Raw genomic sequence first — 20,924 nt, 5'->3', positions numbered from 1 at the left:
TAAGGGTTAATTGAGCTCAGAGGTGCCTGCCCATTGAGGTGAATTAGTGGTGTGTGCAGCTATCAGCAGGGGCCTGGGGCTGCTCATACTTTTGCCTCTGAAATCTTTGTACTGTGATCAATACCTCACTTGTTTGGGGTATCCGTACAGATGACCTGGGTGCAAGATTTATCATCTCTTATCTCCAAAATGAGGCTTTTGTGACAGTCGATGTCCTATAATGGAAGTCTCATTAAAGATGCACTGTTTGGCTCTTTTGTCCCTTCCTGTATTTAAACATGCTGGGAAAACAACACTTCATCAGTTGGTAAAATGTGTAAATATATTAATGTTCTCGTCCCATTCTAAGTCTCAAGATAAAATTCCACTAAAATAGATACAAGCTGATTTCCCATTTCCATTGTGTATGATATATGAAAAGATGTAAACTCTCCTTTTTCAGCATTCTGTCAGCCAGAACTCTCTATTAATGAGCATTTCTATGGAGCAGATAACTGATGCTTACAATGGAGGTGAAGATGCTGGCACCAGCCCTTACTGGCTGGCTCCTGAATAAAGACAGAAAGATGCAATTATGTTAAGTTGATTTAACATTCAGAGTATTACAGTATTTGCAAATGGGCAACAGCTCCAGCTGTTCAAATTGCACCTCTCTCACTCAGAATGACCTTGAAGCAGTCACTTAGCCTCTCTAAAGCTCTTACCCTCTCCAGGCAGTAATTTCTGCTCACAGACTTGTGGCAAAATGCAGGATGTGTCTGCTTGCGTCTTGTTGTTTTACTATGTGCCAGGCACAGAACATGCTAGTTGCTGCTATAATAATTATTGTTATCACCAGTTCCCCACAAGCCAGAGTTTATTTGCTCACTAGAATATCCAACAGTCTCATCATTCCAGGTTGTGTACTTGACTGTAAAACTTTCCTAGGAACCTTCAGTACAACGACTTGCTTAACCTAGCCAGCTAACTTGACTGAGGAGGTGGATCTCGCATCAGTAGTTCTAAGGTGGAATTTTTTTTAAGACTCTCATTTGCCTGGAATGAACATTAATGGAGATCTTTTCAGAAATAAGGACATGACTTTCCTGTTATTGTCCCAAATTTTTAAGACTTGTGAAACCTATGAGCTCAGCCCACTTCTTTTCTCTCTCTCTCTCTCTTTTTTTTTTTATCATGATTGTGGGATCATGACCCAAGCTGAAATCAAGAGTCAGATGCTTAACTGACTGAGCCACCCAGGTGCCCCTAGCTCAGCCCATTTCTATGGGACACTTGTGACCTCATATAATCTCATGAGGGCCTTTCTCTCTGTATCTACTTGATTTTGGTGAAGTTGTGCTTGACAGCAGGCCTCTTCCAGAAATGACAGGGACACAAAGGAATTCTACTTGGGCTCAATGCATAGATATACACCCTTCTTGTTAAATCAAAACAATGATTCTTGCTAGGTTTTTTAAGTGAAATGATTACTTTCCTGACTACTCCCAGATCAGCAGTACCAATACCTGCATTCTTGGATCCTGACAACTGGCAGCTACTGGCCAGGAAGGAGGACAAACAGATGGTTTGCTCCTAGCAGGAAGACTGACCCTCTATATTTTCATTATGTACAGGATGCAAATCTACTCTGGGTTTACCCACTTTCCAACTGGATGCCTTGGAAACCAATCAATAGCAGTTATAATGCCTGACCTGAACCCTCGCACCAGCATGTGCAAACTTCACTTTCAGAATGATAACCTCACCACGTACTCCTACTAATCAGCTAACAAACAAATAAACATAACTCTTAATACAAACAAATAAATAAAGCTCTTAAATTACTAGATTTATTTCTGCCTTCCCTTATTTCTTTTTTAGTAATTGCTTTATGCAGCTAAGCATTTTATTGTTTATTAGGATTTTCATTTTCTTTTGTTATTGGTCTTCATTTATTGCCCCATCCACTAGCATATCTAAATATTACTTGGCAAAGAATAATATATTATATATGCAAAAGAGATTCTCTGTGTGTGTGTGTCACTTTGAAGAGAAATGAAACCCATGATATGGAAATTTCTCAATACCAATGCAATTAAATCTATTAAATATTAAATGAGGAGATCAAGAATTTCAAATGTTTTCCATCCTTTATTCCAAAATGGCTTTATTTTGGCAAAGTCCTTCACTTTGACAACATTAATGGCTCTCACAGAAAAGGAGAAAAGAAAAACCTCACAGTCAGTAGATGGAAATGTAAATCCAAAGTCCATCTACATTAACACAGAGTTAACCTAGTGGGAATATCTAGGTGTATCTCAGTTTAGCTAAGTTCCAAACTATGCCATTTGCTAAAGGCAGAGTAAGTCCAAATTGTATCTGCTCTCTGTTTAATTTTCATCTTTCTTATTCTATTCTGAATCAGCAACATTCTTCAACAAACAGTGGACACAGATCTGAGCAAGGGAAGAGCAGAAATCCTAGAGCAACAATTATAATCTGAACATTTTAGGGCAAGTACTTTTAGATTCCTGAGTTTGTCTACCTGAGATCCATAACTGTGTAGGTTCAGCACACAGGGTTATTTAACAATTTAGCAGTGAAAAATCTTGACATTTTGATGTACCTGTAACTTCTAAATTGCACTTGAAAGACTTGTTGAAGGCTTTTTGATTCAATGACAGCAACATAGCATTGTTTCATAATATGCAAAAATTGTTTCTTAACACTTCGGAAGCTCAAAATTTTATAAACTCAAGGAGGTGAGAATTTGCTGTTATCCCCCTCATGTTTGATCTCCCAAATCCAAAATTAAAATATACAAAATATTAATCCCACAATAACTAATGGCAAATATTGCCACTGTTTTTTGTTTCTTTTCTTTTTCTCTCTTGTTCTAGGATCATCAGCCACACCATTGAAAAAAAATTATTGTAGAAGGTGGGAGAATCCTCAAAATGAATTATTCATGAATCCAATTGTGATATTTGTTTCAACAATAGTAAATTCACTTGCCTCTGATTATACAATAAGTAAATAACTCTTTTCTTCCTGACAAGGAGAACTTTTACGCAGAAAATTATTTTTAGCCCAATTCTCCTTACTATCCTGTTGTAAGAAAAGTTCTAGATATGAAAGCCAGGGAAGAAAGGAAAATGAAAATAACTTTCCAAAACTGGACAGCCAATATTGTGAAAAGAGAAAACAATTTTCAGGTTAAAAAAAAAGAAAAAAAAAACATGTAAGTGCTTCTTCAAGGAATACTCGAGTCCTTATTCGTAGGCAATCTTCCTGGGTCTGGAAAATCATAAAGTCAAATATGAGCAAGTCTAGTGGAAAATCTGTGATGTTAATCTTGGCTGGAGTCGTATTTTTAACAGGCCTTGAATGCGTGTGCCGGATTATCCAGATGGCCATACAGGAATCGGCCTGATAGGATTAAACCTTTATGCTGAACTCTGCTCCATCTGTTCACCAAGGTTTGCCTTTCCTTATCTGAATATGAATTTTTAGCCTCCTTGTGTCTGGGAGCCGGACTAAACTCAACATTAAAAATGTATCTGTGTGCAGATAATTTAACATTTCATTAGTTAGTCTCAGTTGATATCAGCTTGGTCTTCTCCTAGAAAACATTTTTACAAAGAATTTTCCCAAGAAGGAATTTAAAACCATGTAGGATCTTTTGTCATTGTTGTTAAAGGGTTTTGTCTTTTTCCTCCTATTGAATTCTAGGACTCATTCAATGCACTGTCAAAATAGGGGTTTACACTGATGTTTGCCCATAAAGACAGAAAAGGAAGACTTGGTATCCTATCTGCAGAACCTGACCACGAGAAGAGATGAGATATCCTTCCGACTGGATGAATGATCCAAGCAGAATATATTCATGTATGGGTTTTTTTTTCCATTACAAGAGGATTGGTATTAGTCATCATTTGATAAAATTAGCTACAACAGCCATTTCTATCATTTTCGCTAGGTTTTCTATGTTTTAAGAAGGCTTTTTTAGGGGATGGGGTTTGTAATTCAGAGCTTCATCTTGAATGAAACAGACTATTTTGTCCTCCTGTGCATACATCCCCAGAAGAAGTGAAGTTACTTATTTTTCAGCTGGAAAAGTTGACTGGGCAAGTCTCAGGACAGAGGTCAGTGAGTAACCAATAAGCCAGAGCTCTGATAGATGGTTCTGGGGTTTCCAACCCTGTGACAAAGGAAAAGGGAGGGCTGTGACTGCTGGGCTCAGCAAAGCAAACAGCATGCAAATGAATGAATAAGTTGCATAAAAGAAGGATCTTTTAGCATCCTACTTTGTGGCTGGTTAGGCAATGTGATCGTTAGATGTGCTCAGTGTAGATTTGTGATGGAAATGCAAGAGACTACAACCTTTGGAGCCTGAGTCCTAAGAATGTAAGATCCTTCTAGCAGTCTAGGAGGGCAGGGATCCACCAGCTTTCCATAATCCCCTTGGTAACACTGGATCTTGGCTCTATGCCATCATGTATTGCAGGGGCCAGCAGCTCATCAAAAATTTCAGGCTTTTCCACACACAGGTCTAGTTATTATGTTTGCACAGTACCCTTAACTGGACAGCCAGAGGAAGAGAGCAGTGAAACTTTGCATTCGAGCTTAAGATGACTTACGTATATTGGTCCAAATGTACATATAACATCTTATAAAACATATGTCTTTGGCATATGTTTTTGACAAGAATTGTAGCCGACTGATAAAGGGGGGGGGGGGTTCCCTTTCAGGAGGTAGGTGATCCTAAGTGATGAAGCTCACTATAAGTAATCTCTTGTAAAATGAACACTCACACACACAGCCCTAGTATCTATTCTCCACATTTTGTTGTAAGCAAGGACAGGATGTTCAATGTCATTACTGAAATCTGCTTTGCCCAATATGGTAGTCACTAGCCATATGCTACTATTGAAACTTAATTTTTAATTAGCTAAAATTCAATAAAAATAGAAAATTATTTTCTTGGTCATACTAACCACATTTCAAGTGGTCAATAGCTACATGTGACTAGTGACTATCACATCGGACAGCACAGAGATAGAACATTTCCATCATCACAGAAAGTTCTATTGGACAGCGTTGATCTAAGGATCAAATTTAAATAACTGACCCTGTAAGTGATAAAGAACAATCAGAGTTACATACATGTGAGGTGCCATCCATATACCAGGAACTGTGCTAGAAATAATTAATCTCTACCCCCTTCAACAATGACCACAAAATCAAATGCTCACAGGACCAGGCAGAAAGGTAAGTAAATCAAATGGGCTAGGGACAACACAATAGGAAAGGTGGGGTTTGTGGCTAAACTGTAGAATGTATACCCCACCCAAAAGGGACACAACTTCTCAGTTTGACCTAAGTGCTGCCATTTGAAAATGTAGGTCCAACATTACCAGCTCTTCTGAATATAAAAAGAATTTGCAAATCTGGATTTTTAGGTAAACTCTCTTTATTTTCAATTGTAAAACAACAAATACATAGTTTCTTAAAGCACCATGCAAACCAAACCTAAAAATGGCTTAGAGCTAGATTCAGTCCATGATCTGATCCACTAGCATATAAATTCTGTATTTTTGGAGGTCCAAGAATCACCTTTCAGTTATTAATTTCTGCAACTACACAACTAATACTGCCACTGACTCATCAAACAATAAACACAAACCACCACCAATGCCAATTCTGCTTCTGATTGCTAAAGGCCTCTCCCATAACAACATAAAAGTCCCCAGCTAGCCTTCCTCTGCTATGTAGAAGATTTTCTATAAGCAGTTTGAGAGATGAGCTCCCTGCTCCTAAAGGATTTCTATTGTCATCATGCAAGACAGCATAGATAGTGACTTTTTAAAGAAACGGTGTTTTGAATGTGAGCAGCATCTCAAAATCAACCTTGCCCAACCTTTAGTAATGCACAATTCCTGCTCTGTGCTTTTCAGAATAGTAATGCTTCTATTTCTCCACACGACCAAGGCTGCTACTGCTAACGTATTTGACTGAATTTTTATTATTGAGAGCCTTATCATTTTGAGCCAGTTTCCTCTCCTCCCTGACACATTCAGTGACGCTGCACTCCAGTGTTTGTTATAGCACAGATGTTTCCGTGGTGATGATCAATGACGTCACAAGCACCGGAATGTGTATCATCAAATGTATCCAGACAGAAGAGTAAAGTAGAGTGGGAACTCCACTTCCATTTGAACTCCATGTTGACTGACTCAACTTCCTCAAAAATTACTCTTTGGGGTCTGGGCTGTTCAATCTGGACTGCAAAAAGCAAACATACTTGCCTGTTTGTAATTCACTTCTACTATCAGGTTATTAATTATGTGCTAAATCTCATCTACATACCAAAACCCAGATTAACCTTCCTCAGATGCCAGCTTTCAAAATGTTACTGCTGTGCTCAAAAGCTTTCTGTTGTTTCTCCTTAGCCTATGGGATCAAGTCCACCCTCCTGAGTCTGGCCAATTCTCCCCTTCCAACCTCATTCTCCATCTCTCCCAAACTGGAAGCAGGACTTGGCAGCGGTTGGGACCAATGGCTTTGGATTCAGGAGGCCTCAGCTCACATTACAGCTTCAACACTTACCAGCTTGGGTAAATTACTTTTCTCAAGCCTCTGTTTCTATCACTTTAGTTGGGGATGACAGTTATAAGAGAACTCACCTCATGAGGTTGTTGTGAGGTTTAAATAAGTTAATCTACGTGTACAGAGCTCTGCACAGAGTAAGCAATAAATAAATGTGAGACAGAATGAAAAAGATGAGGAGTTGCAGAAGAAGGAATGTAAAGAAAAAGAAAATGAAGATGATCATGACAGGCCCTCCAAATTCACGGTTTCCAAACATGCTTTGCATCATTCCACCATTTCTTTTTCAGGAAGGTTTTACCCAAACAGTACTGTTTCATAAAGGCTGGTCTTCTGCATGAAGCTGTTTCTTCCTATCCCAGGCTACAAAATACTAACTGTTTAGTGAACTTCTTATGTCTTTTCCATTCATTCATCACTAACTACACTTTTCCTTGAACTTTTATCCTGGTATATATGTTTGTATATGTAAACCTGGGATGGCATATATGTATGCAAATCAACCTAACAGTCAATACATCCCTTGCAAGCAGGGACCTCATTCACTCACAAACTGGATAGATAGTATTCTGCACTTAACCAATGCCTGACAATTAACTAGCATTGTTAAGCTTTCAAAGGGTTTGCCCATCTCAATTATTCTTAATATCAACCCTGAGTAGCAGGCAGGCAGATGTTATTCTAAATTATACTTTACAAATGAGGTAACTGAATTTAAGAGACTCACTTGAACTTGAAACTTTGAGAGTCCACATTGGTAGATAAAGTCAAATATTTAAAACACCCCAACTACCTTTCAATTTTGGTATTTATCTGAAATTTCTGCTCAGTTTGGCTAAAGCATTCACTTCAACCATGTAAATACTACAGCCAAAGTCCCATAAAATCTTAGTTGTGCAATTCCTATTCCCAAGATAGAGTGTAGATATTTATTAACTTTACAGAATATTACTACTCTATTTCCAAGCAAAGTTATTTTCCCCCTAAGACTCAGCCCCACATATGAATTATAGTAAAATCTCTCTCTACCTTCTTCTATTTCCAAGTTCAAAAAATGGCATCCTAATATAATACCACAGGTGCCAATTTAAACACAGGAACACTGGAAATATTCCAGTTTCTAGGCTTAGAAGCTTTTCTATTGTTACAAGTTGGGCTGCTAAACACACAGTCAGAGTTTGGACATAAGATATAACTGTAGCAGCACTTTAAGAACTTACATTTTTAAATGTAGAGCAAGTCCCCTTAAGTTTCATTTTCAATCTGGACATTATCCATCTCAATGGTGTTCATTATAGAATTTTTCACATACAAAGAAAATAATAAAAGTTTACTGGTTAAATACGTTATCCTAAAACAGTACCTTAATAACATTTTCCCCAACTTTTTTTTTCTTTCTTTTGAGCAACAATTGATTGAATTCCACAGGCTTTAGCTAACCAAATCAAGAAGAGTTTCTAGGATTCTGCCAAAGTTGAAAGGTAGAAGAATCTGATGTCTGACTTTATTTTTTGTTGCACATACAGTTACTAGAAGGCACAGCTGGTTTGATGATTCAGCCGGAAGATTTTAGCAAAGAATGACCAAAACTCTATTTTCCTTCTCCACTAAGAAATGATAAAATACTGGGGCGCCTGGGTGGCTCAGTCATTTGAGCGTCTGACTTTGGCTCAGGTCATGATCTCACGGTTTGTGAGTCCAAGCCCGTGTCAGGCTCTGTGCTGACAGCTCAGAGCCTGGAGCCTGCTTCAGATTCTGTGTCTCTCTCTCTCTCTGCCCCTACCCCATTCACACTCTGTCTCTGTCTCTTAAAAAATGAATAAACATAAAAAAAAAAAAAAGAAATGATAAAATACCTGGGAACTGCTGGGACACAGTCCCCTCATCCACAGTCCTAGACATAATATACCTAAAAACATCTGCCTCGGGCTCTGCACAAAGTAGGGGTTCAGTATCTGTTGGCTTCCCACCTGTGCTCAAAAAGAAGACAAAGAATAATAAAGAATTAAACTTCTCAATGTGTACCAACCACATTAATTTTAACCATTCTTCCAAATAACAGCCAAAATCTATTGCTATTTTTTATTGGTTACATATGCCTGTCTCTTGAAATTTTTCTTACTTTGCCCCGAAGACAATGAGAGAAACTTGAGAAGAAGTCCCAAATCTGACATTGTCTGTGCCTCTATTCCCTGCATTCTCCTGCTGCATGTCTCCCCAGAACTACGGGTGAAAAATGTGGGTTTGAACAACTGGTGTCCTACTGATTGCAACTGTCAATTACATAAGCCGGCAACATAGCAGCATATGTTCACATATAAAATATTGATTAATTTCACAGATTGGGATAAAAATATATTAGTACTTAGGTTTCGCTTTCATGCTTAGTGGTCAGATAAGTATTCATCCAATTCAGATCTATTTCTGCACCCTGTGGGCTCCAGAGTGTTACTTTTGTGTTTCACTTTTCTTTTCCTTCTCTGGTTACCGTCTGGTTTCCCATGTCGGTGCCTCTACTATGACTGACCAGCATACGTTTAAGCAGGACTTTAATTACTAGGTCATCTCCCAGCCAACTTGCCCAAGGCAGACTGGCAGAAAAGTCCTATGATCCACGTCTCAGACTCTTTCTTGCTCCTCTCCAGGTAAATCTCTTTTTTCTGAAGATGCTAAAATCATGCTGATGGCATCATATTCATCTGATAAGGATGATGTTCACCTAATTTCTATAAAGTTTCATTTCTGTCCACTGAGTATTTCAAGTTGCAGGGCTGGCACAAGGAGATTAAGATGGGGTGCCTGATAGCGTGACGTGATACCAGGATTTTTTATCTTAACCCAGAAAAGCACCTTCCCATATATCACTGCACATGCCAACTAACATACCCTGGGGATTTAGCACAGATCTGGCTTTTCAATTTGCCTTTGAGTAACGTTGTGAATTTGCTTCAATTGAAGCAGGAATTATATTACATGATCAAATAGCAGGAGAATTTCTCTCCACCTCTGAAGTCCAATGTGAGGAGATTAGCATTGACTAAACAGTGGGAAAGAGCAGTGGTGATGACCGCCTTATGTCAGCTACTTGGAGGTCCAAATGCTACAGATGCAAAAACCTAACTCTTTTTCTGTTTGGCCACAACCAAATGTTTGAAGGATGGCCTCAGTTTCCCTTGTTTGCTAAATGGGAAGAATAATAGCAGTGCCCTCCTATGGTGATTAAGAGTATTAAAAAAGAGATGATACAAAGGGCTGAGCACTGAACCTGACAGGTAATAAATGCTCAAAGGCTGGTATCATAACAGCAAAATCATCATCACTCAAAAAAGTGGTCTAAAATCTAGCATTTACTTGGGCAAAGAGTTCTAGTAGCCTGTTAACTCGTTAGGAAAATGCATTGGACCCATATCTCCAAGTCAAAAAGAAACCAACCTATAAGAAATTTTCAAATTTATTTTTTCAAAAATGGATCTCTGAGCTAACTCACCTTCCCTATTAGCCCTCTCCCAAGCTTCTAATATTGTGCCCCCACATGGTATTTTGGACATGCTTCCCCTCTGCCAAAAATGCTCTCTCTTCTTTGCTTGACAAAATGCTACTCATTCGTGTTTTAAATTTTAAGTGTCCTTCTATTCGTCACACTTGGCTGAATCCCCTTGTTTAAACCTCTCTTAGTTTGTATTTCTCTTTTATAGTGCGTACTATCATTGTAATTTAAGTAATTCTAAATTAATTATTTTTTGTAATTATTTGCTTAACATAGACACACACACACACACACACACACTCACACACAACTATATACCTCAAAAGGCTGCCCCTGTCTTGTTCACCTCTGCATCCCTAATGTCTAATACAATAGGCAGTCAGTCAGTAAACATATGTTAAATAGATGAATGACTGAATGCCTGAATGAAGGAGAGAATGAACAAAAGAAGAATCATCAGGGTCGTTAAGATATTAAGGAACAAAACAGAATAGTTTAAAAGTTGAAAACTCTTTCAGTCATTATTAACAATCGCCACTACATCAACATAGAACTTCCTAAATGGGTAAGCAGCAGCTCCTTGGAATCTGTTTTCCTAATTTTCCTAAGCTGATCTGGCCCCCCGGTCCTGCAGCAGGCACTCTATGCTCTTGGGGGCTAAAATTAGCACCAGTAAGCTCCCCCTACAGTGGGCTCTAATCATGCAAAGGCCCAGGTGGATCTTGCTGACAGATGTTAAGGTTAGAAGGAAGGGTAGCAGCCAGATGAGAAAACAGAGCCACCCCCTTCCGGAGGTACCAGCACTTCCTGTCTTTAGGCCTGGCTGGTTCCTGCCTACCCAGCCCCTCCCCCATGCATCAGTTTCAACACAGTTGCTGCTCTTTCTGTCATTTGAACTCAAATTCTATCTCGGAAATTGATGGGCGATTCTGCCCCTGACAACACAATGTCAGCTTTGCTCAGTGTCCAGCTGGTTCCGTATATATTATCATAATGTGCTGCCTGGGTGGACCCTGGCTGATTCTCTCCCTTGACTCAAATCCTCCTTTCCACACTAATTTCTGCCCTCTGACATGTAGACACCACTTGTTTAAAAATAAAAACAGAGTTAACAGCTTGGGAAACATTTTGATTTTCAAAATCCTACAAGGACATTGAATCTATTCTAATGGTAAATTGAACTAAAAAGTTTTCTTTAAAAAAAATTTTTTTTTTGATTCTTAAAAAAATTATGTTTCCCAGGGTCCTACTCTGTTTCCTGATGACTTGAAAGAATTATTACTTCCCCAACGCTTAAGCCCTCTAAAACAGTTTCCCAAACTTCAGTCCTGATTTTGCTCCATACTAATACCACTTACACTATGACCTACTTAATATTAATTAATTGATCTAGCTGCTATTTTTGTCTACATTGACTTTCTTTTTCTTTAATTCAGTCTTGCCCTGAGCAGTAATAGCTGAGATCACAACTTTGGAGTGCTGTATTTCTGTTTGTTTGTTTGCTTGCTTGCTTATGCATCAAGATAGACCTGCAACTATTTAGAAAAAAAATTTTTTTAATGTTTTCTCCCCATCACCTAAAATCATCTCACATACTGCATGGGAAACCTAATCTAAAAGCTCACTGCTAACTATCAAGTGGATTCAACACTACCGTCTCAGCTGAAGAAATTCAGAGAGAAGAACGTCATCAGGTGAGAGCTACCTAGCGGTTGTGTATGCTACACTCTGGGCTTTTCCAGGCCTCCTGGAACCCACTGCTGATCTCTTAGAGAAATGCTCAAGGTGAAGAGAAGTTGGCCTTGGATCTATCCTGTAAAATGACCATCACCTTGGTATTGGTGGCCACTCACCAGGGAAGTGTATGTGTAACACCTTAGGAGATAGGAGACCTCTCACAGAAATAGCTGGATTCAAATAATAAATCATCGGGACTTGAAGGAAGCTACCAAACTCCCCCTTTAATTGATGTGGAAACTGAGATCCAAAGAAATCAAAATACATATTTGAGATCACGTAGCAAGGCTGAAAGGTAGAGGCAGGCTCTATTTTTGTTTCTGAATGCGCAACTGAAAATGTTCAAACAAAAATGTTTCAAACCCACTCCTGGCCACTGACCCTAAATATCTCATCTTAATAAGATTGATGACAGATTACAAACACTTTCATTTGCATGTTCATATCCCTTGAATCCTCTGATACTCTCAAGTCAGAGAAGGTCCTATGACAAGTAAGTAGAAAGAGGCCCTTAGTTTTGGAATAATCAGTCATGCAAATAAGCACAACTGGAATTATGATGATTTTGTATCCAAACATAAGATAAAACAATTAGGTTTACAAAAGTTCTGTCATTTCGGTCCAACATATAAGCAGCAAGCACCACTCCCTGCCTCCCACCATGCTCTTCCCTATACTCCGGGCTTATTAAAATAAGTTAGATGTGGCTCACTCATTTATTAGGTCATTCAAAATACCAAATACTGGACGTCTCCCAAAGTTGATAGGTTTGTCAAGAAATTCATATAAGAAAACAGCCTCCTCAAATCTATATCATGTTCGCATGTGATTTGCTGCATGAGGTTTAGCAGCCCTTCAGTCCCCTAACAAGGAGGCTGTTAGTATCCCAACAGCCTTTTAATTCACAGTCTCACAGTATTCCTCTGGTCTCCTTTTTCTCTGCCTTGTATACATGCCAGGGAGCCCATATGGTCAACAAATGATTTCTACAGAGATGAGTTAGAACATCCTTACAAATAAATAAAATATTACCAGTCTCCTTCTTATCTTGCCAACCCCATAGAAAACATACTAGTCATCAAACAAAATCAGCACTTTTTTTTATTTGACTAGCAGAATGTGGAATAGCCATGGGGAAAAAATAGGTTATTACTGAAGGAAAATAAGCTATAAGGTAAACATACACAGTATGCCATTAAGAAAAAGAAGAAGATATTCTCTGAGTTAACTTTTGAAAGGTCTATTTAAGATACCAGCATAATTGCCTTCCTTGTACTGAGAAAAAGAACAGTGGAATAAGAGATGGAAAGAATTTTAGCATTATATACAGAGCAAGTAGTTGAAAGTACAGACTCCAAAGTCAGGCTTTCTGGGTTTGAACTCTAGATATACTACTAATATGCTGTGCAACTCTGGGCAAATAACTTAGCCTCTCTTTAATCTCAGTTTCCTCATCTTTACGAGGGGTGCCTCTTACTATGTGCCTGGCACTGTAAGGACTCACTGAGGGTTACTGTCATTATTCTTAGTACTATTATTATGCAGAGGCTATGTGGTTAGGCAGACCAGGGGTCAAGTCTCAGGTCCGATTCTAATTAGTTTTGTGGCATTGGGTAAGTTACTGACCCTCTCTAAACCCTAGTTTTCTCATCTATAAAATGAGAATAGTAATTGTTATAGTTCTTCAGATTTGTTGGAGGACTTGATAAGTCAAATAATTACCACAGTACTGGCACAGAGTAAATGTTCCATAAGTGTTAGCTGATAATAGCAAATAACAACAGCAATGATAATAATAATACACATTGCCACTTGGCCTGGTCACCACTAAGCAGGGGAGCAAAGTCTCAGCATTATTTCTCCTTTCCCATTAGTGCCATGGGTAGTGTCAGATTCAACTAAGAATAACACAGATCACCTGCTTGGCAGTGACCTGCGGCTCCTGAAGACTCTTTCATCTGCCTGACCCCGAGACTGCTGGCTATCAAGTCCCCAACGTTAGGATTTCTGGCGTTACCCACTTTATGGATTACTCTGGATATACACTGAAAAACCAGTCTCCACTTAACATCTTCATTCATTATCTTGACTTCTTGCCACGTAATTTTTTATTGCGAGGGAGGACAAAAGGCTACTTCCCCACTGCTCAAAGAAAAAGGCCTGATTTGATGCTTGAAAATCTGGGGCCTATGAGCTCTATTCTATGACACATCTGGATATTCTTAGCCCTAATGTTTGTCCATTCATCTTTCTTTTTCAAGTAGGAAAATCAATTGATAAGATGTAATGTGCCACTCTAAGTAACAAAGCATGACATAAATATTTATCTACAGTAACCTGGACCCTTCACCAAAATGCTTTTCCCTCAGTGGGCCTGACTGGAGTTCTTCACCAAAACCAGTCATATGAAGGGCCACTGTCTAAGTGTAAAGCTCTGTCTGCATCTTTCATACCTGGCCCTCATGTTTTGAAAGTGCATTTCTGTCCGGAAGCTAGAGAGATGTATCTTTCATGATCTTTGGAATCCCAGAGAGACCCCTGCAAGCTGATAGCAACCTGAACTGTAAAGGCATCAGAAGTAAACTCCAAGTCCTCCAATGTCTTGTGTAACCCAATGACTATAAAGCTGTGCGCCCCCTGACTTCACACTTGCCTGCCAGCATACTGTGGCTAAAGAGCACCAAATAGATTTTGACAGAAACTATCTATGTGAATGTGAGAAGATTACATCCCCTTGCTAGGTCTCAGTTTCCTTATCTGGAAAATGACAGGATGCACTGGATGACCTTTTATACGTCAGTGGCCCTTCACTTGGCATGAGCTGTCACTCACCCATTGACCACAGTGGGAGAGGAAGAGAGAAATTTGGGATAGTATGCCTTCTCTTCATTGTTTAGTTTATTTTCACTCATTCAATTTTAGTTTGTTGGGGTTAGACAAATAATATACATTTCATAGCCAAGTAACACAGCAGCCCTCCATTCTGAAGGCCTTAAAAAAGTCTCTGTAAGTTCAACAGTAGTCAATAGGTAAATTCTTTCTAAGCTACTTATGCAAAAAGCAAATCGATAAGCCAAAACCATCTGGAAAAAGAACTCTCAAAATGTTTGACTTTCTTCCTATTTTGAACACTTGCACTATTGATAAAATGAGGAGTGATCAGGGGGACGGCTCCCAGGCACAGCCAACTCCCTGGTGAGCTTCCAAGGGCCGGCAGGGAAGAGCAAAGTTATAAGCAACTCAGAGTGATCTTGCCCTGGGCTTTCATGACACACTAGGAGTCCATGTAATTGAAAATGAGTTCATCAAAGCCCTGCTTGGCCCCCCACACCATTTCACAATTGCCAACAACCACAGCCTGAGTGTCTCATGTGGGCCTGCATAATCTGGCCCTCAGCAGCCACCGCGGCCTCATCTCCTGCCATCCTCCCAGTGACGGAGCAACAGGAGTCATCCCAGTCTCCTCTAGGTTCCCTGAACTCACCTAAGCAAAATAGCCTGTGTACACGCTGTCCCCTCTTCCTGGAAATTTGTTTCTGTCCCTTTTACCTCGTGAAAACTTACTCAGCTCTTTCTTAGGTTTCGGCAAAAATGTGATATTCTCAAAGAAGCCTCCCTGACACCTCACTTCCCCCCCCCCCCACTCCTGTTATGGTCCCCCTTTTTATGCATAACTCTCATGGGCTGGTTGTAAATTGTTTTAAATATCTTTCTTCTCTATTTACATTAGAAATTCTGTGGAGACAGGGCCTGTATCTGCCTTGTGCTACTGTATCTCAGCATGGTGTCTGTCACGTACTGGATGCTTAGAATGAATGAATGGAGAAGGAATGATTTGAAGTTGCAGTAAGCTGAGACCTCATTCCTTGGCTGGAGATCCAAAGAAAGTGCTATACCGGAAACATCCAGTGGATTCTTTGTTCTCCTGAGGTCCTGTTTCTCCAAAGGCACCTCCAGACAAGGAGAGGCATGTGTCAACAGTTTCAGTTCAGAGCACCAAAAATTGTGCATGCTAAAAGGTCTAGAGATGACCCAACCCAGCTCTCATTGAATGCATACCAAACTGAGGCCACAGAAGCAAAGTACCTACCTAGAGTCATACAGCTAGTTCATGACAGAGTCAGGTCCGGAATCCAGCTCTTCCCTCAGACAGCCCCATCCTCCCTCTGTTAGATCTGGCTGATATTTACTAGCCACTTCTTAGGGCCTCATTACACAGAAGGGAGAAGAGGGGGCCTCTCCTTTCTGTTGGAAGCTCCATGCTGTCTCTCAATTTGGAGTAATCTTCCCAAGCCTGAATCATCTTTCTCCACATGTCCATAAAACAACAAATTTAAGTGCAGCTGGGCACAGGGAGTCAATGGGGTTGGATACCCAGGGGCAACCAACAGAAGCAAAAACTGCTTCTGTCTGGAGCAAAAGGATTAAAGAAGGTCAAATGCTAAAGAGCAAGAATAACACCATATTGTCAGGGACAGCTGGAAAGGGAAACTACAATGGAGAGGTCAGAACTAACTGGTGGTGGGGAAAATCTGATTCTACTTCTCTAACGCTGTAATTACAGCAAAGAGATGGGCCCAGTGATTCTATTACCACTCTCTCTTCTATAAAGTGTTTTTAGTTTGACCAAACCCTACTTTTGTTTAGGTTTGTTTTATGCTGGGATGCTGGCACATTTATACTTCATGTCTTTATCTGTAGAATTACTTTAAAGGGAAATTTAATTCATTTGTATCTCATGCCTACAAAAACTAAATTTCAACTGTTTTGCAATTTTAAAAAGCATGGGTATTTAAAATCATCTATATTTGAGCCAAGAAACTAAGTAGGATCTGAGGTTAGAACTCATTAACATTAAAGTGTTCACCTTCTAAAAACTCTTGATTAATAGGTTTACTGATTTTTCAAATACATATGATAACTATACAAATTCATACCGATTTAAAAAAAAAAAAAAAACCTAACTATGCAAAACACCAGTTGGGGCCTTAAAACCAGAAAGGGTGCCTACTGATGATCAGCTGAGCTCTCTGACCTGCTCAGATTTCCCAGTGATCACAGAGAAGGCATGTCCTCCAACCATACAAAAAGGGGAGAGAATAGAGGCAAAGAGAAGCGAGGAAGGGATAAAAACACATGCACGCCAAAAAAAAAAAAATGTCCCCTAAAAAAAATGAGCATTTAAACTGCTTGTCAGAAGGCTTTCTGACAAAGCCACTAGAGTGTATTCACAGGCATTTGCATAAATGCTGCCGGTGAGTTCACCATAGCTGCTAGCGCTAATGGTACATAAAGTAATTTAGTCACTTCTCCCGGCATTCTGTGTCAGAATGATGAGCACCGGCACTTTGCCTTGTTGCATATTAGATCATTAGATAATAAAGTGTTAGCGCATGCAAGCTGACAGGGTCCCTGCACTATAGCTTTGTGAGGGCACCGCATTTTGCCATAGGGGGAAAGAATAGAGAAACTGATGCCACAATTGGCCTTAAATTCAAGTAAACACAACCTGAAACTCAAGAGAACAATAATGACAGTATCAACACTCCCTAAGCCTTTAAAGATCCCCAGCATACAGTCCCCAGGAATTTGCCCAAATGAAGGGAAGACAGGGCAGACACATAAGCTAGGGTTGTACATTACCATGGGTGGCAAGAATTCTTCATCTTTGGCCCCAAGTCTATGCTTTTTCAAAAATTGAAGCCCTGAGAGTAGCCACCTTCTGAAGCTACCTCTCTCCACAGCATATATCTTCCATAAAGCTACTGCTTAAAGACGAAAACTCACTAGTCTAAACTCTCCCATAAATATTCAGCCAAAGAAAATCTCAGTATTTATGAATGAAGAAAAAAATGAGGGAGAGCAATTACCATGAGCTACAGCGTGCCAGGATTCACTCTCTTTGGACCATGAAAGATTCTGTGAAATAAATTTGCCTTTGTGAACTCTCCTACTTGAAATCCAGGGGCAGTTATTTGAGCAGGGAGGTTTGGAAGTCCATGGGTCACACAGGGAGGACTGCATGAATGTAAAGCATGGTCTCTATTTCTACTTATATGCAGAAACATGAGCTACAAAAGGGAACTTTCCTCCAACTGTCTGACAAGCAGGATATAAATAGAGATGTGCAGAGTTGCTCAAAATAATTCAGGCTACCTGTAAATGAGATGGTAAAAAGCCCAGAATGAGGAAAAATGAAGGCTCCTACAGGTCATCTAAAAGGTGAAAATAGCCAGCAGTCTCACTGTGCAGAGGCTGTCTGAGGTGGGGATGAAGGAAGGATTGGAGCAGCCAAGGAGTAGGGGTTTGGTTCTGGAAGTTTTAAACAGGACAGTTTCAAACAGGATTTTTCAATGGTAAGATAAAGTATTACCATACCCCCAAATCAACATGCATTAGCATTTAGGTCCACTCCCACACATCCCCAATGAAAGAGCCCAATAGTCATCCTTTGCTGAGTAGATATTTATGTATCACTTTGAAGTGTCTAAATGAGTGGGTGGTTATGTGTGGTTGGTTGATTCATTCTGCAGAGAAGCAGATTTCCATGTTATTGTCATTACAAAGAATTTCAAGGTGCCTACCCTTTTATTCTTCTGGAGAGAAATAATGTAAGGCTTTGGTGAGAGCTAGGCCCCCTAGCTGAAGAAGACAGGACATGGCCACATCCCCACTGTTGGTTAACCATTTATGAACAAGTGAAATGTCATCATTTTCATGAACAATATGTTAATAATCACACGGCCACTCGTAGACTGGTAAATTGGAGCCGAAGACTAAAATATTGCCTTTAAAACTTAGAATAATATGATATTCCAATTGAAATATTAATGTGTATACCTAGAAGCAAGGATATTTGAGCTGGGATGAAGCCTAGAGACATTTTGATCTAGAGATCTCAAACTGTTAGTCTATGGCTCTATTCCTCCTAAGTGGCATTTCCCCTTTCTTCCCTTCTAGGTTTAAAAATTTTATAATTAGTTACCAACAATTAAAAATCAGGAGTTTTTGTTCTTGCCACACTAGAACATCTGGCCCCACTGGGCCTTCAGTCCCCTTGGCCACAACTCTCTGTGGGACAATAGAGCATACACTTGCCCTTCTTCTGCTGTCTCCACCCAGCCCACTTCCCCTATGTACCTGACCTGCCCCCACTCAAGGCACACAGTTTTTTACCCCTACAGATCATCACCTTCATTTTACCAAGAAGAAAACTAAGGATCCCCAAAAGTAAGGTGACCTGTCCAAGTTCACGTAAAGGTCAGAGGTGAAACTAAAAATTGAATTTACGTCGTCTTTCCTCCACATCACAATACAAAATAATGTTCCTGACCTCCATGTTCTAGAAGTGTCTTTCCTAGCAGGTTGTTTCTGTTGGTTTGTGTTCCTTGCCCCCCCACCCCCCACCAAGTAGAGGGATGATTTGCAATTTGCATGGTGTCATGTGGTCTGTCACTGACTTCCCAAGGCCAGGAATGGGAGCTGGGTGTAGTCTGCACTTGGAGCACATTTTGAAACTATGAACCCATGACTGGTAGATTTCAAAGTTATAGTCAAGTCTGTCCTTGGACAGGGCAGTAACCATTGTAACTAACCAGCCACAGTCAAAAACAAGACTTCAGTTTTTAAGCCACTGCTCTCCAAATTGTGCCCAGTGAGTATATACCTAGTTTTTTCTCTTCCTTTCCTCTAAATACTTCTAGTAATACAATGCCTTAAGTGACTCCAAGGGTATTAAAAAGGCAATATTACTATAAAGTGAGGATCAGAATAATTTCAAGTACAGGAATGGAACTAGGAATGTAATCATGAGCAGGTATTTCAAATGGCCTTCTGTAAAAAAGTAATATCCATCCATCTCAGCACTAATGAAACCATAAAGAAGCGGCTTTTGAAAGATGATGGTTTACTTTAAAAAGACTGTAAAACTGGTGAAGAATCCCTTCTAAGAGTGTTACATCTGGCTAATTAATAAAAAGTAGTTTGTATATTCCTTAAGTGCAGGAAATAAAACAGGCAAAAATAATGATAGTGGTATTTTTATTAAATTAGAATGCTGGCAGGGAAGGGGGTTTTCTACCTTATGAATTATATCATGGACGGCTCACAGCCCTTGGAAAAATCAGACAATCAGGTGGTAATTTGTGCAGTAGTGTTTTTAAAAGAATCCTGCTGACGTAGCAAACTAGAAAGTGAAGTAGAGAAATGGGTTTAGAGTTTAACTTGAAGAAGATAAGAGACATTCTAGCATGGTGATTGGTATTGAGTAGAGTCTCAATCATTATTTCCTGGATGGATGGTTGGATGGATGGATGGATGGATAAATGATGAATAGATGGATGGGTGGATGGAGGATGGATAGATGGATAAATAAATGGATGAACAGATGGGTGGATGGATGTATCAATGGAAGGATGAGCAGACAGAAGGAAGAATACATTACATATACGTGTAGTACAGAAACATTCAGATGTACATTCAATCTAGCCCGTGGTTCCTTTGAGTGGTATTCACTTTCCTTGATTCAAATTTTTATCTGGTTTCCTCCAGTCCTCTCAAAGCTACCACTGATTAGCCACAAATTCAAGACAAATGTGATTTCACCTAAACAAAGTCCACCTACAGAAAGCAGGCTCTATTATGTGCTGATGAGGGGAAGATTATGCAGGAGGCACAGGAGGGACATTTAGTTTGGGCTTCAAATTCAGAAAATGCCTCTGACCTGGATTTTGGACATTGTCTCCAAATGAGGTTTAATATGAAGTTACAGAGGTACACCAGCAGGATTGTAAAGATGGTGGAGTTCATTAAACAACCAAGTCAGTTATAAACCCAAAATGTATCACAATATTTATGACCTTCCTTTGGCCTTCCTTTATTTTTCAGTCAAGTGGGAGCCGAAAATAAAGCAGTGGTCCAGGTCTCCCTGGAGACCCAGGTCTCTCTCAACCTGAAGGAAAGATGCATCAGCCATTTCCAGGGTAGAGAGACGTGCAACAAGAAAGGCTGGGCCTCCAAGATGTCTTCCTGTCTTTCAATACTTAGTATCAATAACGTTCAATAGAACATTTGAAATTCGAAACAGAGTAGAAAATGTGGTGGAGTTGGAAGA

General features: G+C 39.7%; 1 protein-coding gene and 1 long non-coding RNA gene across 9 annotated transcripts in view; one reads left to right on the top strand and one right to left on the bottom strand.

Annotated features, from left to right (window-relative positions):
* Positions 1-20,924, bottom strand: part of EBF1 (EBF transcription factor 1) — a 389,138-nt gene that overhangs the window by 105,102 nt on the left and 263,112 nt on the right. The window lies entirely within an intron of this gene.
* LOC122240496 lies at positions 6,165-20,873 on the top strand. Of its 3 annotated transcripts, none has more exons than XR_006220305.1 (4): positions 6,165-6,314; positions 6,432-6,596; positions 11,696-11,769; positions 20,699-20,873. It is a non-coding gene; the product is annotated as an uncharacterized LOC122240496 (long non-coding RNA). The 3 variants fall into 3 exon arrangements; XR_006220306.1 differs by lacking the exon at positions 20,699-20,873 and adding an exon at positions 13,687-14,000; XR_006220307.1 differs by lacking the exon at positions 11,696-11,769.

This window comes from Panthera tigris, chromosome A1 (genome assembly GCF_018350195.1).
Source record: "Panthera tigris isolate Pti1 chromosome A1, P.tigris_Pti1_mat1.1, whole genome shotgun sequence".
Lineage (NCBI taxonomy): Eukaryota > Metazoa > Chordata > Mammalia > Carnivora > Felidae > Panthera > Panthera tigris.
The sequence above is the reverse complement of the archived record's forward strand: the minus strand, read 5'-3'. Positions and strand labels throughout refer to the sequence as shown.